At 29.1% G+C, this 4094-nt stretch overlaps 1 non-coding gene across 1 annotated transcript; it reads left to right on the top strand.

Annotated features, from left to right (window-relative positions):
- The first annotated feature begins 1235 nt into the window (after window positions 1-1235).
- TRNAM-CAU (transfer RNA methionine (anticodon CAU)) lies at window positions 1236-1319 on the top strand. Its single transcript is given in 2 exon segments — window positions 1236-1273; window positions 1284-1319. It is a non-coding gene; the product is annotated as a tRNA-Met (tRNA).
- The last annotated feature ends 2775 nt before the right edge of the window (window positions 1320-4094 follow it).

Below are 4094 nucleotides of genomic sequence, written 5' to 3'. Positions count from 1 at the left end.
TAGATACTTGCAGCTCTATTCATATGGAAATTAATAATTAGTTAGAACTATTATGTAGATAGGGAATGGAGTCCCCGCGGAGAATGGGGCCCCGTAGGAAATGGAGATGGGGAGCAATATTCCCCTACGGCGGGGAATGGGGCGGAAATGAGGAGCAAATCTGAGGGCGGGGATGGGGAGCAGGGAGGCATCCCCCGCCCCCGCCCTGCCCCATTGACATCCCTAAGTTCAGATTAGCAATCTTTTTTTATAGTACAAAAAGAGAAAAATCAAGTTAGAAAAACCCGCAAATAACAAAAAAAAAAAGAAACAATTCAATGAAGAAATTTATAATACAACCAATGACTCAATGAGTCCGAAGTCCACCAAAAAAAAAAAAAACTTTGTAGGTGTGCCAACTGCCAATGAAAAAAAAAATCACAAACACCTCATTAGTATAAACATGGACAGTAATCGAACTTTTTTTTGGGTAAATAATCTAATTTAATTTTTAGACAAATAAAACTAAACATGTGCCATTCCCTTCCAACATGGTAAACTAGCTGCCGAAAATCCATATATATGGATGTTTATTACTTTATTCACATCCATATCATAGCCCTCCCAAAAAATTAAATGTCACCGAAAAAAAAAATTAAAAATAGGAATGAGACTTCTCAAAATTTTAACACCGTCTGGTTCTAACGTTGCTAAGAGGGGTAGTAATGGTACAGTGGGTTGCGTCTCATCGTATATGTTGGTCAACTATAGGAGTTTTGTGTAGTTTCAGACTTTCGGCAAATCTCAAGAGACCAAAGTGTACTTTACTCAAAATGTATACATGATTTGGGTCTACTTTTTTTGTCATATTTTTGTAACAGGGTCTAGTTTTTTTTCTCTGAATCAAAGTCAAAATGTTCTTTAGGTACTACCCGAGAGGCCCACTTTCAGTCGTTTTTTTCTATTCACCAAAAAAAACTCCTTTGTGATAGCTTAGCTAACCTTTCGTTCATGGTCCTTTATAATTTAATATTATGATTTTTCTTTCTCTTTTTTTTGTCCCAAAAAAATTCCTTTAAGATATTGGTTAAGAATATCACTAATATAAATTTTCAGATTTTTTATCCAAAAATATATGAATTACAAGTATTGAAGTACATATAGAAAACTTCAATTATTTAGTTTTTCGATAGTTTCTTGTGTTAAACACTCTAACACGTTATGATATTCATAACATTATCAAACTCAAACATCCTGGGGTGGTGGCGCAGTTGGCTAGCGCGTAGGTCTCATAGCTTAGAGTGATCCTGAGGTCGAGAGTTCGAGCCTCTCTCACCCCAATTTTTTCCTTTTTTGGGTTGCATTTTTCATTCCAAATTCAGCAATCATAGATGTTTATTGACTTCATTCTCTGTCTTTGACAATTTAGTTTTTTTAAAAAATAAATATGCCAATAGTCTTTTTCCAATAAATAATATTTGATAAAATATTTTAAAATAATAAATAGAATAAATATCTAAGACATTTTGTCAAACATTATTTATATTTGCAAAGATTATATGTGTATCTTTTAAAGGATAAAATCGTCAATATTATAATCATTTAGAGACCAAATCAATTGTTTAGTCTTTATCAAAATATCACTGGTCTTCTAATGTTAGGCTCCTAAATGGAATCAGTTACTAATACAATAAGTCAATAAGACGAAGTTAAGGAAATCCAACAGCACACATATTTTTATGTACAAGTTGCTGTGTGAGATACATGTGACAAAGCTTCTAGAGGACTTTAGGATTTTTGGAACATTAATTATTGTCTTCTATAGATTTCTATCAAACAAGTTTTAGTGATTCAAATATGCGTAGTTTTATCTTCATTCTTTTAGCATTTCTAGTTATGACTATAGATCTTTCCACAGATCCATCCGACACAGAAAATTAACAAGTTCGGCTTGTCACGCATTCATCACTTCTTAGTTGTTATGCTGGCTGTGTTAATTTTATTATAGAGTAAAGTAATATTTTGATCCTCCAAAGTTCGCTTTAGATAGAATCTTAATTTGATTTTTAACGTTTTAAACATTTTATTTTAATTTTAAAAATGTTTAAACGTCTTATTTCAATCCTAAAAAAGTTTTAACAAATTTAATATTGTCCTATTATTAAATTTGATACAAACAATTCACATATTAAAGATTCAATAGCATCTGATTTCAGTATGTAAGTAAAATCGATCCACCAACTATGACTATTATAAAAAATTTTTCTTTGATTTTGAAAAAAGTGATAGTTTGTTTGAATTTGGGGTTTGGTAAAAAAAAAGAAATTAAATAGAAGAAGTATTATAAGAAGGTTTTAGTTATATTTTTTTTAACACATAAAAAAATATATGACTTAACTAGTAATATTATTAACATCCACGTCACTCATTCTGTTAATTGTTAGTGTCAAATTTAATGATAGAACTACATTGAATATGTTTAAAACATTTTGGGACAAAAATAAAATGTTTAAAACGTTAGGAATAAAATTAAAATTTAGCCTAAATTTTAAAGATTAAAATAGTATTTTACTCTTTTATTATATTTTGAGATACGGATAAAATTTTTTTATTATTTATTTTTTTCCATCTTATATTCATAGATTTATCGTCTTTTTTCTGCTTTCTTTCCTTTTTGGGGTTACCAATGCAATAGTATTGTATGTTTTAAAATTGTCAAGTTTAATTTGAAAGGTAGACATTGATTATGTAAGAAAATTTTTATTAGGAAATTCACTTTTTTCTTAGTTTATTTTTTATTTAATTATTTTATTGGTCTCAATAGTTTCATCAAATTTATAATTAGGTCTTTATATATATATATATATATATATATATTTAATTGGATGATTGGATTCTAACAATGCTTTTAGTTTAGTAATTAGGTCTTTGTCAATGTAAAAAATATTAGAGTTAATAGAATATTTATTCACAAATTGAAGGTATACATAATTAAAAAACTAATTCGATCTTTAGTTATATATTTTTTTAGAGGAATATTTAATTTTAATTTTTTTGACACAAAAAAGACCTTATTATGAACTAAGTTATGTAAATGCAGAGGTAATAAGAAATACAAAAGTTCCATAAATTATTCCCAAAAAAATCCAAAGCAACAAAGCATGAAAAAAGAAATAAGAAGGGATAAATTTTTTACCTGGATAAAATTGGCAGCCACACAAAGAAAAGAAGATGGAAAGGGAGTTTCAAGCACTCACGAACTTTGGAAAAACAAAAAGAGGATGGAATTTTTCTTCGATAAAAGAAGATGATTCTCAAAGAGAGAAGTTAAAAATGGAAGGTGAAGTAGAAGTGAAGTTCTTTCTAGTAAAAATAAATGTGACATTGATTGATGAAGAGAGAAAGGATTGCGAATTAAAGCTAACAGTTCGAAAATTAGAAAAGTTGAAAATGCTTGATGAAACTGAAAAGGTATCCTAAATTTTTTGGCGCTTAAAAATTCAAAAACTTCAATTGGGCCTGGTCCATTAAAATTCAGGTTCGCTTGACAAAGTCGTAAGTTAAAAAATCCTAGTTGGGGCACTGTTCTAAACAAGAATGAATATTGAGAATCCGATTATATGAGTTCGTACATTACCAACCTTATGCAAAGAACATGGATAACATAATAATAAAAGACAACATTAAATTGGTAAAATGGAAAATTTTACTAAGACAAAGTATATATTCGGAGCAATAAATGCCTAGTGGATACTTAGGAAAGGTATAAGATAGGAAAAAGGAGACTCTAGAAACAGAGAACAGAAACACTTCAATCTTTCTAAGTGCACGACTGACTTAAGTTTCGAAGTGTCTTCACAGATTGGCTTCCCGACCTGGTGTGGATACAATTCAAGTCAGAGTCTTTGAAATTTACAAACTCATCCCAACCAAAAGGTACAAGCAGTAATAGTATTTTTGTTTCAAAATTGTCAACTTTAATTTGAAAGGTAGGCTTTGATTATGTAAAAAAAATTTCCATTAGGAAATTTAAAATTTTTTTAAAGTTTATTTTTTGTTTAATTATTATGTTAGTCATAATAGTTTCACTAAATTTATAACTAGGTTCCTATATA

Source organism: Arachis hypogaea, chromosome 20 (genome assembly GCF_003086295.3).
Source record: "Arachis hypogaea cultivar Tifrunner chromosome 20, arahy.Tifrunner.gnm2.J5K5, whole genome shotgun sequence".
NCBI lineage: Eukaryota > Viridiplantae > Streptophyta > Magnoliopsida > Fabales > Fabaceae > Arachis > Arachis hypogaea.
The sequence above is the reverse complement of the archived record's forward strand: the minus strand, read 5'-3'. Positions and strand labels throughout refer to the sequence as shown.